The sequence below is a fragment of the Cibotium barometz genome, chromosome 2 (genome assembly GCF_041138505.1).
Source record: "Cibotium barometz isolate CiBa-2024 chromosome 2, ASM4113850v1, whole genome shotgun sequence".
Taxonomy (NCBI): Eukaryota; Viridiplantae; Streptophyta; class Polypodiopsida; order Cyatheales; family Cibotiaceae; genus Cibotium; species Cibotium barometz.
In genome coordinates this window covers 30,158,529-30,173,173 of record NC_141047.1, presented here as the reverse complement: position 1 = coordinate 30,173,173, position 14,645 = coordinate 30,158,529, and the positions used below count along the sequence as shown (strand labels likewise).

The 14,645-nt window shown below is 41.1% G+C and overlaps 1 pseudogene; it reads right to left on the bottom strand.

Annotated features, from left to right (window-relative positions):
• Positions 1-10,681: 10,681 nt before the first annotated feature.
• The window catches only part of LOC147640919 (uncharacterized), a 122,978-nt pseudogene continuing 119,014 nt past the window's right edge, over positions 10,682-14,645 (bottom strand).

The following is a 14,645-nucleotide window of genomic DNA, read 5'->3' as shown; positions in this document are numbered from 1 at the left end:
GAAAGTGACAAATGCAACTGTTTTGAACTATGAAAGTCGCTACATTGTAAGCTCTTCATTTGTGATATTTTGAACAAGCTTCTAAGAGTATAAGCCATAGCTCTAATGTCCACGAATGAGAGTACAACCCACAGTATCTAGCTCCATGATACCAAATTGCATAGCAAGAGAGTAGCTCTATGCATATCAACAGATCAACTAACCATGAGTTGTTTAGAACCACAAGTCAAATCCCATGACCTGTCTTGCATAAACTCTCAATGCATATTCTCAATCAACTAGCTCAATCTAGAGCTCTCCCAGTGGATCCAAAAGTATCCACCAAGTACTTTCCCAATGTCCAAAACAAAAGCTCAAGCAAGCTCTAGGCAAAACAAATGCTAAGAGTAAACAATGCATAAGCATAAACTACTATTACTCTTATGCATGCTTGGCAAACAATGCCAAGCATAAACAATGCATAAGCTCAAGACAAAAACTTTTGACTATATGTTACATTCCCATAACGCCGCTACGGGCATTACCACAAGAGGGGACGGCCTCTGGCTCACCACCCAGCCATAGAGGAAGAATGAGGATTGCCCCTCATCCCCCAGGCTATATAGTGTGTGGCCTACCGTCCACACTAGCCTGGCCGCCCATGACTCCGCATGGGCGTCCTCTCCCACTGAACCCCGGATATGGCCATCCGGTCTGCCGTCGGTCACAGGCGTTACAGCCTACGTGACATTACCAGTGTTACATTCCCATAACGTCGCTACGGGCATTACCACAAGAGGGGACGGCCTCTGGCTCACCACCCAGCCATAGAGGAAGAATGAGGATTGCCCCTCATCCCCCAGGCTATATAGTGTGTGGCCTGCCGTCCACACTAGCCTGGTCGCCCATGACTCCGCATGGGTGTCCTCTCCCACTGAACCCCGGATATGGCCATCCGGTCTGCCGTCGGTCACACAGGCGTTACAGCCTACGTGACACTATAGCTCCAATTGAAGTCTCAAAACTCCAAAAGATTACTCAATCCATGGAGCATACCATAACATACATGACCAACACGATCCTTAAAGCATTTGAATCCAGAATGTTATATACAGATGACCAAAGAAGTATCACTCCTAATCAATAAGCACAGCTTGCCAAACATTTAGGAGTCATCAAGGGCCATAAGCATTTACAATACATTAGCCCCAATGTCCACTACTCAATGAGACCATGCAAGTCCCATATAAGATGCAACCTAAAATACATACACAATGCTCCAACACTCAGCATCAACACCTGCTCAAACACTAAGTATCAACACTGCTCAAACACTGGTCCAAGACAACACAATGACTTGAGATTTCCAAGCTGAGATTATATCAATCTCCCACTCCAACATCAAGCATTTACTACTAACAAATCACAGTGATTACAGAGCACATTGCGTCAACATGCATCAAACATAAATTGTGGACAACAAATTGGTTGAGAAACCATGATGTTCATGACCTGTAAATGGCTGAAAATTATCAAATGTACACTTTCATTCCAACTGCTCAAGACCAACACTAATGGCCACATCAAAATGACCCCAGCCCATGTCCAAATGCAGCCCAAAAGTGGCTTGAATGGCGACCACAAGCTAGAGATGAAATGACCTAGCTGTTGCCTTCGTAAAATGTGTCAGAAAGTGGGGGGCTGATTTGCTGCTCATTGCTGGCTGCAATGTCCCACATCAAGGCATGAAAATCCTTGGCCAGAAAGTGTGGGGCTGATTTGCTGCTCATTGCTGGCTGCAATGTCCCACATCAAGGCATGAAAATCCTTGGCCACTAAAAAGCCCCTGTGCAAACTCAAAGCCTCTGATCAATTATAGAGAGAGATCTCGACAAACAACTCATAAGCTTTCGAGACGCAAACAAAAGTGACTCCGTTAGCATCATGCTAAATCCATTGAAACAACCACAATACTTTCTTAAATATTATCCGAAACATCCACTTGCAGCATGGTTATAACAAAATTACCATGTCGATACATCTTGCTCAAATCATACATATGGGACCTATACATCTCATACACTCTAAAATTATTTTTGCAAAAAATAAGATAGAATCTTGTGGACACATCTAGCAAAACTAATACATCTAATAGCTATACATTTTGTATAATCTGTACCAATTTTTATAGATGTACAAAAAGATAAATACACATTGTCGATGGTCACCTTCTCAAAATCTGAAGATTTCATTCTCCAATTCAAATTCCTGCATGAGACAAAGACGATGTTGAGTCAATGAGATTTTCATATTTTGAATTATTTTTCAAACTCATACAAAGTATGTCTCATCAAACAAAGAAAAAAAAACAGATGCATCCTTTCTGCGTACCTAGTGATCCCTCACAAAATCATTAAAGACCTTCCAATCATTCTCATCAAGTTCATACTTGTTGCTGCCACAATCATATGTAAGGTTTGCGAGAGCGATGACGCTATCAATGCTTATCATATCAAGGTCGGTTAGGTCATACGTAAAGCACCTAGTTCCTTTTGCTTTTTGATACCAACCAAGTTGAACCTCCACCCCTGATGGCCTATCTGAAAGGCTGAATCCTCGCTTATATTCCACACATGCACCACTAACCATTCTTCTCATCTTTTGAACTCGTCCCAGATACCATACACTTTTGGCTTTCTTCTTGCCTCCTGAAGAGCTTGGCTTACATGACCTTGTGATCTTCCCTTGTACTATTTGTTCATGAAAGAACACAGCACAATCTGAACCAATGCCAAATAAATTCTCGTTTGTCTCCATATACTTTTTTTCTTCTTTGGCATAGTACACACCTTGTCAGACCCTGGTAAGTCTATCCTTTGACAAAGTTGGATTGCCATTGAGCTGGCTGACCAATGTAGACTTGAAGAGAAACTTATTGTCTTCAACTTCAACAACCGGGTTCACCTCTTCTTTCTCATCCAAAATGGAATCTACTACATGCCTTATTTCACTTGTAGAAGCATCCTCATCTGAATCTAATGCATGGCCCACCTCAGTAGGATATTCCTCATCCGTATCAGAGTCTTGTAGATTTGAATTTGCATATGTGTCAAACACTCTAATGGACCAAGGCTGCACCCACCATTTCTTGTCCTCTTTACCTTTTGGTCTCATGTGTAAGCGTTCACATAATTCTTGGGCACTTTGGAATCCTTTTTGCAAGGTAGCAATGACCTTCTCATCAGTTGAAACACAATCATAGTCACCTAAATTGGCTTCTTGCAAGTCCTCGTTAAGATTTAACTCTCTCCATATATGTTCCTGCTTCTTGTGAGCTCTTATGAATGCCACACCATCCTCCTTGCATTCAAAATGGGCAAGCCTATTCAAAATGCCTATGCTGTGAAGCATGTCCATCAAGTCATAAGTACGCTCTTGCCCAACCATACTTCTGACTTTGCTGAAGAAGATTTCAGTCGCATCTGTGCCGGTGAGATATAGAGGACACTTCAAGCTTGGGTGAAAGTCTCTGAAATACTTTATTAGCAACACCACAAAATGGCAAGAGATTTGCACATCCAAGAATGTCTCCTTGCTAATGAAGTTTGCTAATAGTGTATATGTTGGATGTTGTAATATCCAAGATCTCCAAATCTGAAAGAAAAAAGTCACTTTGGCTGCTAAATGAACTCTCCCTGCCAAGCTTAAGTGTGGAGACAAGAAAATGTCGATATAGTCTCCACAAATTTCAAGGTAGGCTTGTGTCCCTACCATACTCCGCTCTTTTCTGTGCTACCCATTGTTTGCCAACTCTCCCAAACACCATTGCACTTGTCTGCTACATATCCTTTGAGTTGCTGCCCAATTCTGACGATCATCTCGCCTCATATCGCCTTCCCTGAGCTTGTCAACAACAAAGGAATCATATACAATGGTAACATGGTTCAAGGTAACCCATACATCACCAAGAGCCAACTGACGCTTTGGTTTATCAAGAACATTGACGAACTTCTTTCCATTGTGTACAAAGTCCTGATCATGCATGCCTAAAACATCTCCATTTGACAATTTGGCAGAAAGAAGCCATCCATCCCATCCAATCTTGAATCTAGTAGCATGTTTGTCAACATAATCAGCCAGCATCAACATTCTTCGGCGACTATCTCCATCTGAGGCGTGTCCAATAATCGGACCTACTTTAGACTTGAGCTTCTCATCCCATAAGCTCAAAATCTCAGCCCATTGTCTTCGAACAAAACATGCATCAAATCGATTATAAGTGCAATGAGCAACCAAAACTAAGCGTGGAAGTGCTTCATGAAGTGGGTTTGCCACAAAAACTCTTGCATAACCACCAATCACATGATTCTCAAATGCTTTAACAATTATGTCATAGCCTATTTTTCCCGCTCCAACTTTGATTAAGCTTGATGTTCCACACTCATGGCTCTCCACCTTGTATCCATCAAATCCAACAAGCGTGTCATCTTTTGGGTTCCACCTACAATATTAAGATTGAAAACATAAAATATGTAAGAGCCACTACGATTCAACATGTCTCATCAGAACTACTTTTGCATTATACTATGTTTACCTTATCCGTTTCTTTATGGCGGTCTCATCCTCCACCAAGATGAAAGGAATTTGTGATTTGATTCCACGTTTTTCTTTCTCGTTTTGATATATTTCAGCAATGGCATCAAAGATATAGCCATGTATGCCCGGTAAAAATTGTGTGGCAAGTCTTTGGCCTCTTTTTGTCGTTGAGAGTGAAGGGCCATTGAGGTTGGCAGCAAGAAAATCATGCAACCTTGGTCCACCCCACATCCTTGCAACCTCAAACAAAGCCTTAGTATTTGCACTATATCTCTTGCCTGCTGCCTTTGGCCTCGACATGTTTGTAGCCACATCTTGTAAGAAGTCCCATAGAGTAGGTTTTCCACCAAACTTACCTAGTCTATGGGCTTCTACTATATTGTTACAAAACCTCTTTACATCCTTGCAGTTTAGGAACTCCATGCTTGCTTCCCTTAAAGTTCGTAGTCACACCGAAAGGACAGCAATATGAGCCTTTGCTGACCATAGTTTGAGGGTGAGATCTCTTGCATGCTTCTTAGCAATGAAAGTTGTTTGCCGAAGCTCTTGTTTAGTGAGAAAGTCTAATCTTCTTCTGCAATCCGTTCCTCTAGTGCCTCTCTTCTTCTCCGCCGTCTTCTCCCTATATAATCTCATCCTAAAATCATGAAGCTTAGGTATACCCTTGCAATTGTTGCATGAGAAAGCTTCAAATGGCTGCCCATTATTGGAAACACGTGGACAACTAATATGACGAAAGCAACCATCTATGTGAAAGGTTGAAGTTCCATCATTTAGGATAGCCTTTTGTGAAAGGCTCTGCAAACCAAAGCTTCCCACCACACTGATCATCTAGCAAAGGTTTCACACTAATATTCTTGTTGTTCACTTTGATTTTGTGAATCCATAAGCCCCAACATAAAAAATTCAAACCTATTGAAAATTTCCCACTTTCTTCATTGTTATAGAGTGAAGGAGAATCACCATGAGCTGATCTTTCGAACTTTGTAGAAACCACAAACTTGCTGAGAGATGTTTGCATTGGATCATGCTCCTTCCCCTTTCGAGGACGTCCACGTAAGCCACTTAGAACTGGCTTGGATGTTTGCAACTCCTCCTTTATGACTGCCTTTGTGTGCAAGATTGACTTTGAGTGCTCTGTGAGAATGGTACACAGATCTGACCTTGGAGGACACAAACGTAGCCATGTGTCATCATACTTACACCTCACGCGAACAAAGCTTTTGTCTTTAAAATCATGTAGTGTGGCTGCAACGACTTCAAAGTCCCAACCTACATGCAAATACAACACATAACAAAGTCAAACAAGTTATGAAATTGACTTTCCAAAACCATTCTATCTTTCAAACATTTAAGTAACTTTATGAAGGTTGAACAATACATTCATTGGTCTCCATCAAAAAGCGTAGAGTCTCTATTGAAGCCTCTATTTCTTTCCTATCATCTTGTTCTTCATCAGCCTGCACACGTTGTATCGACTCCTTTCCAAGCCCCCGAAATGCCATATGATTTTCTCATAATTTTTTTCATGTCTTTTGCTCTCCAAGATGTGGGTTCTCATAAAGTTAGCAAGACAATTATATGCAGCATACTTCCCTTCTATTGAACCTATGCCATACAAAGAGTTGCACTCATGACACCATATTCGAACTAGAGCTTTCCCATTGACATCTTCACTATGTAATTCAAACCTATCATCCCTTTCAACCTTCATCTGTTTCAGCTTTAGTTTTGTTCTAATACATTCTTGTTCCCATTGCTCAAGAACACTTGCACTTAACAATTTGCTTGTAACCTTGGAAGTGGAGCCACTCAAAGTGTCACCTTTCTTGTTATCAATCTGATTTGAGCATTGTTGCTTACTTGGAGAAGGAAGTTCATGCATGCTATTGGCACTCCTCTTAATGCGTACTTGAACCTTATTGTTGAGTGTCCATCGCTCTTCTTGTTGTTTCTTTATAATATAATTTTCCTCTATGAAGACGAAGGATCCAATCACAAGCTCATCGCCCTCTATCTGCTCACGAACCAAAGAAAAGGTGGGCTCGTCTTTATCGTTCTTTAGCCTCACAAGGCCTAAATCATCCTCATTATCATCATTGATCACTTGAATCTTATAAAAAGATCCCATCTAGCCTGCGACACAAAGTATGTTTTTAAGCTATGATTGTGGCATGCAACATCAACCTCACATAAAAAATAGATTGTGGCATGCAATATCAACAAAGTATATCAGCAATACATTTTCAAAAAATAGAAAACAGGAGCAGGGCCAAAGAAGCTGAACAGAAGAGGAACAAGGAACCAGAGAGGAGGGAGCAACTGAAGGGAGAAGCCATTGGAGGAGGAAACGGCAAGTGAGAGGCCAGTCACCAAAATTCCGTTGGCTCAGTTGAGAGGAGAGGGAGAAAGAGGCTCAACCTCAACCACAACTCAAACCAGGTTGCGAAAGAGGAAGGCTGCGTGTTTTGAATGCGCACCTATAAAGAGAAACGAGGGAAACATGAATCGTGTGTAGTAAAAGCAAATTCAAATATTATCAAATGTCTTTTCATTTCAGAATCATCACGTTGGAGCCCAAATAAAAATCAAATTTTATATCCAGGAAAAAATCTTCCCAAGATTTGAACCTGGATCCATTGTGTGGAAAGTTATGCTCTTGCAGCTTAAACCACTACACCTATACCTTTCTTATCTTTACAACCTTGGGTCTAATTTATCAATAAAAAAGTACCTTCTGTAAATACATACATATGCTATGAAATAAATCCTTCTGTGAAAAAATATCTGTAAGTCAAATTTTTTTTTAAATTCCTTCTGTTGAACGCACGTGATATTCATTTTTTATGCTAAGTGACCCCCCCCCCCCCCCCCGAGTTCTGGGCATCAAGCTTCCTCTTAATCAACTCGAGTTCTTAAAAGTGGATTATCTTGCTCATTAAGAAGGCAATTAGAGTGGGGAAATTAGTGGATACAATCAGGTGAAAATGGCACTAGAAGATCAGGACAAAATAGCATTTATAATAGAATGGGGGTGTCTGTGGCCGTACTATCATGGCTTCTCAAACTACCTCTCTTGTTGGATGAGTGACTTTAACTTTTCGAGGTTGGCTTCAATTCCATTATTTCCATCAATACGACGTTAAATATCTCTCTCTCTCTCTCTCGTATTAGAGCACCATGCGCTCTCTAATCGTGGAGTGACGGTGGGATCATCAAATTAGGAGTACCTTGATGCCTACAAAGATGTTCTTGTGTGATTGAAGCAATTTCTTTCAACAGCAACCCACTCTCTTGTTGCCTAGGGACTTCTTCCATCAAAACACCCTGGTATCATCCGTCAACACTCCTCTTGCTGCATATGGTGGTTCTCCTCTGATCTACCTCTTCTTGACAGCAGTTTTCTTAGTCTCATTAGTAGCTCTTTTCTCTCCTTCTCTGAAAACACAGCAATACATAGTCCCCTTTTTTCACATCAAGCGACGATGGCAATCAGCTGCCTTCTTTTGTTTTTCTTGTGATCACTGAAGCGCATGCTTCACCTTCTTTTGTTTTTCTTGTGATCACTGAAGCGCATGCTTCACCTTTTGGTATGCCACATCCAAACTCTCTACAAATTTATCCGACCCAAAGATATTGTCCTTAGTTTGCAAGATGGGTGGAACCTTCTGGCGGCCTTCCACAAGCTCAAATGGAGCTTTACCTGTGAACGCATATAGCGTGTTATTGTACGCATATTCCACCAAAGGGAAGAACTCCCACTGTGACTAATGCTCTGACACATAATACTAGAGAAGATCCATTATTGTGGAGTTTGCTTGTTATGACTACCCATCGGTCTACCGATGGAAAGTAGAGGAGAACTAAAGAGTGGTACCCATATTCTCAAAGATACCCCACCAAAATAAACTCATCATGCGATGACCTCTATCATTGACGATTGACTGGGCATGCCATGATATTTGAAGATGTTCTACATGAACAACTTCACCATGTGATCAGCCCCAATCTTCTTCCGTATAGGAATGAAATGAGCCTGTTTGCTAAACCTGTCAATGATGGTCCAAATACCATCATTTAAAAGAAGTCCATGGCAATGCTCCTCCAAGATCCATCAGGGGTAGGCAATGGTTGTAGTAATCCCGAGCCCTTATGTTTATCAAGTTTGACCTTTTGACAAGTCATGCATGTCCAAACATACGCTTTCACTTCACAACATAGCGTTTGCCAATAAAAGAAATGTTCCATTGTTTTGACAATGGATCCATACCACGGTGTCCTGCATAGCATGAATCATAGCATTTACTAATCACCTTCGGCCTCAACTTCTTCATAACACACAACTTACCATGCATCATCAAAAACCCATCTTTCAGCACATAATGCTCATGACACTACCCTCTCATAAGCCGATCATAAATCTCAGCAAATTGATTATCAAAGGCATATTGATCTTTCATCACATCAACTTCTATGTGATAGGTAGTTGTCACCGCCGTTTCCGAGATAAGGCACCTGCAACTACATTCTTCTTGCTCAACATGTACAATCTGAAAATTAAACATGGATAGGAAGCTTGCCCACCTCATATGCTTCTCAAATAGCTTCACTTGCGTCAAGAAATATCGCAGAGACTGATGATCTGTCTGTACGGTGAAATCAGCTCCCAATAAGTAATGTTTCCATGTGGTGAGAATTACAGCCAATTATTCTTTCCCGTGGATCTGCATATGTTTTTCAGTTGGCTGCAATATACAAGCCTCATATGCCACAACATGACCCTTCTGCATCAGAACGGCTACAATCCTGTTATTCCGCAGACATCTACTTGAACTTGGAAAGCCTTCCTCAGATTTGGTAAGACGAGCACTCGACCCAATGTGAGCTTTCCTTCAAAGTCTCAAAGGCAAACCAGTGCCCTTCTTCTGCAAGGCATGCATAGGAGTGGCAATCTCTGTGAATCAATGAATAAATCGACAATAGTAAGAACATAAGCCCGGGAAGCTACGAACCTCATGCAAATTTTTTTTGGGCTAGGGCCAACTTTTAATTGCTTCCACCTTAGTTGGATCCATCCGTACACCATCCTCAGAAAGTGAATCTCATGCATAAAGAATTCACTCTTAATGGGATTGATGTACAGCTTCCGTCTCTTGATATCTGCAAAAACAAGTGCTAAGTGCTTCCAACGTTCTTCTTCATCTTTCAAGAACACAAGCATATCATTGAAAATGTACCAACAAAAGCCCTGTGCTCTCGAAAAATCCTATCCATCATTCGATTGAATGTGGCTGGGGCATTAGTCAATCCAAAAGGCATCACCCAAAATTCGTATACACCAAAAGAAGCCATGAATGCAGTCTTATTCACATCTTCTGTCTTAATGTGTATTTTATCTGATGATAGCCACTCTTCAAATCAATGAGACTAAACACATCTCCCCCCTTCAACACATATGCCACGAGCCAGTTTTATGTCGCAACAACAAAACCGGCAAACAATAAAGAGATCAGTTGGGCTGAATCAAGCCCTTTTCTAGAAGCTCGTCTACCTTACTCATTGTCTCCTCTTGTTGTGCTGCACTAATTCTATAAGGAGGTTGATTAGGTGGGATGCTACTATTAGGAATCACATCAATAGCATAGTCTTTCGGTCTTTTCGGCGGAAGCTCTGCGCAGAGCAAGCAACAAATTCAAAAAACTATTAGCGAATAGATTTAAGAATGCAACCTTATCCTTATCCACATTTGAGACAGTAAACTTTTCATTTACAACATTAGCTTCTTGGGCAAAAACTAGAAGTGATGGCAGAAACCGATACAAGTGGGACAGATTCCTTGTTCAATTTAGCATCCAAAACATGTTGCTTGCCCTTGTAAGTTACAATAATTTGTCGCTTACAACCTTTCATACCCAACAAAGCATCACATCCATTCGATGGCACAATGTAAAAATGCTCATAATCAACAAGGATTGAATGTGATAACAAAGCTTCCCAATGATGGAGTGACCGGAGTGCAAAACTCGAGATTCACCATGCTAGCATCACAAAGAGGACGATCTCTCTCTCTCTCTCTTTCTCTCTCTCTCTCTCTCTCTCACATGTGTTATTCTAGTGACATGTAGGAAGAGAATCTCTTGTTATGGCGTTGCCTTTCTACAAACGCAGCCTTCTCACGATTACCCTTCTTTTCTATCTTGTCCTTGCGAAACTCCGGCTTCTGGCTACCCGTGAATTTACCCTGCATTAAGGCATAAGTAGTAGTAGCATTCTCAATCAATTATGCCATAGTAGTGACCTTTGCTTTTGTGCAATAATCTCGGAGCTCCTTTGGCAAACCACAGCAATACGTTTCCACATTCTCTGACAGTGACACTTCTGGGTATGAAGAAATAAGCAGCAGCAGTGCCTCTTCCCAAATTTATTATTATATTCATCCAAATCATGGCAATTGTCTGCATGCAATTGGTGCCAAGCTATCATCACATAAACTTCAAAGGTGGTAGCGTGCCAAGATGCTAAAAATACCTCCTTGAATCCTACCCAAGTGGTAGGTGCTTGATTTTGCATCAACATGGTAATGTAAAGCATTTCCCTTAAGGAAGGTTACAGATCTTAGATGATTCGGTATAGTTCCCTCTAGCATACGTAGCATCAAACTACTGAATCAAAGTGAGGTCCTTTAACACTAGTTTGGTACCAAAAGAGGACACTTGAGTGTCCTTTTTTGGGGGTTGCGAAAAAAAATCAAACTCCTAATGTAGGCTTTAAAAACCAAAATTCTTCATTGGGCATGTAGAACATAACCCTATGCTTATGTAAAAAATGCTAAACATATAAAATGCCTTTTTATTTGGAAGTACATAAGCAACAAAGTAGCATATGTCTTGAAAATGAACATTTTTCAAGATTTTTCCAAATATGCAAGCATTACTCTCAAAAAAAAAATTCCAATGATATCAATAGCATTTTTCCCAAGATATTTTGATAGCATACATCAGTCCAAGGAGGTAGAAGTTCAACAAAAAAATCATTTTCCTTTCCTAGAATTTTTTCCAAAAAAGTTGCATAAAATCAGCAAAAGTAACGCGTATTATCAAAACTCAATCACGCCACTAAAAAATAATGTAGCCCTATCAATGAGAATGTTGATTATTGGTTTTCATGCTTGAGATGAGATAAATAAGCCATAATTTGATGTGTATGACACTAACTTAGCCTCCACTTAAGTAGGTTCTTATTGCCTAGTTCTAAAAAAACTGTAAAAAATAAAAATGCAAAATTTGATCATCTTTTATCAAAAACTAATCATAACTATGCTTGCGCAAGTAGTCTACACCTATAGTTACAACAATTAATGCACTTACACAGCTTTCTCTTTTGATGAAAATCAAAATTAAGCTCATAATTAGACATTTTATGTATTAAAAACAGGTTGCGCAAAAGGCCATGTATGAGAAGAGGCCCAAAAAGTGGCTCTAAAGTTTTGGAAAATTCAAAACAAAGTAGTATTTACCCTATATAACATGGGTGCACCTCAAGTTTTACATTATTAGCTTGCATATGGAAGGAGAAAAATTCATGCTCCACCTGTATAAAAAACGTCATTTCAATATTAGCAAGTCAAAAATTTATCCAATAATTGTCGTTTGATGATTCCATGATTTAGTTTACATCATGGGCTTTCCATCAAGCCAAGTTTCATGATCAAACTATGTCCCTTCTAAAAGTTATGTCCAAATTACTACTATTTTAAAAACAGCAAAAATCATGCGTTTTATCAGCATGTGTCTAAGAAAATTAAAATATTCAAAACTCTTAATAGATTGCCCACAAAAATTCAAGAACTTTTCAGGACACTTAAGTGTCCAATTACAGAACTAGTGTTAATGTGTCCTGAAAACCACCGAACGTCTCAAATTTCACCGCTGCCCCTCCTTTATAATCTTTCAGCTTAGGTTATCATATACTCGCACCTGTAAGAAAGGCACGGAGACACCAGGTCCATCGCCAAGACCCCTAGCACCATTTGACAAAGTAGAATCAGCCCTAGCATTTGGCACATCAACCAACAACACATTACTAGTTACTAGGTTAGGGCCCCCCTGGCGTCATCCCCACATTTGCATACATCAAATTCTGCCCCATAGGCTGCGCTGCAGACTGATAACCAACCATCTGACTAGCACGCATATTGACATAAGGTGCATTAGGCATAACCACCACCTAAATAACTGAACCTCCCCCAAAATATCCCTTGTGAAAGGGGCTACGACAAAACTTGCTGTCCAGGGAGCATAAACTGAACATTACGACCTTGAAACTGCCCTCGATTAACCACATAGAGTTGCACAGGTACCCGCTTAAGCATATGGATGAACTGAAGCTTGAATTTGGTGGGCACAGGACCATTCCTTGGCAGCTTATTGCCTTCAGGCTCTTCCGATCCCTCTCTTTCCCTGCTATGTCGGCAAGTCTAGGAGTTGTTGGAGACGAGGATCATGAGTAAACTGATTAAAAGTAGACATAAAACTCATCAATTGAGCCTTGAGTAGGTCCACAACCTCAACATCAAGAGAGTCGTTGGACAACTAGGACGGAGCGGCTCAACCTCATCGATCGGATACGGTGGTTCTAACTGATCATGTCCCCGCTGTGTCTCTGACAACTGATCCTCGTCATGTGTTGACAAAATTTGAGATCCCTCACAGTGGTGAGACATATTTATTGAATTCTAAAGCTCGAGATGCTATCTACTTAGCTACTCCACCACAAGCAACCACAGACTCACCTCTTAAGAAAGATGTGTGAGTCGTAGCAACGCAACCATGAAACCAGCTTCAGCTAACGAAAGGGTGGTAAAGCTGAATATAAACACAGCAAATATGCAATCCACAATTCACACAAATTCTGTCACAGGGAGCTACAATGTCCTACTTAGCATAACGACACCGTTTGGCCGCGCCCCTTAATGCGGTATTTCTTTAGTATTTGTTCAGTTCTGTTACAATTGCATTTGGACCCTATCAGACCCGGGCCAGAAACTACCCCGCGGCCAATCTGGGGCGACAATTATTGCTCTGCCTCACTTGTGCACCATGCATACAATTTCCCAGGCATCCAACAAAGAGTGTTCAGCCAAGGCACAGCTGAAATCAGCCCCAAATCATGGGTAAAGTCTCGGCAATCAGTCACCAAGATCGAAGCCTAGCCACACAAAATTGCCCTATTCTCTGAAGAAATCCAGCAGCAAACCAGCCAACCTCAGGCCCAAAACAGGTTGATCACCTTCAACACAGCCTGCAATCATAGTCACCAGGGAACAGGAACGGTAACGAAAACGGCACACAATTTAAGTTGCGGGAACGGGTCTCAGAATCAACGAAAACGAAAACGGCACACATTTCCCAGGTTAGGAAACGCCGTTTCCGGCTACTGTGCCTGCAATAGTCCTACAAGTGAAATCGCTCCCTTCAGCCTGGGCATCAGAAGAGGTGCGAAATCCGCAAGAAGGCTGGCTTCCATGCGCCAAAAGACACAAGTCGCCCAGCCCCCACGAGACAACTGATGTGCCACACCCTACTTTTTCCCACCTGGTTGCCTGATTAGGATTGATTTTTCCATACCGGCTCTCGTGCCCAAAATAGACAATTTTTATTACACCACTCTTTTGCACCCTCTGTTGGCCCAACACACCAATGTTTTAATGCTAGGGGAATCGCACTACACATTTGCACATTTCAATGGCCCACTAGGAATTTTTTTTGTTAAAACAGTGGAATATATTTTTTTTTAAAAAAGATATGGTTACAAGATCCCATGTGGAAGGTCCATGGGGAGACACTACGACCTGATGAAACCTTCAGTAAAAGAGGGTAAAAACCCTGAAACAAAATCTAAATCATATCATGACCTGTTCGGCCAGCCAGCACCAGTAAAGGTAAAGATCTTCAGAAAAGGAACAACAGAGACATTGCAGCAGAAAATCCTGATGTAACAGTTCTCGGCGGCCAGCCCCTCTCAGTCAAGCTCCACTGGGGCTGGCTGGCCACTGCCTAGTGCCTCGGATT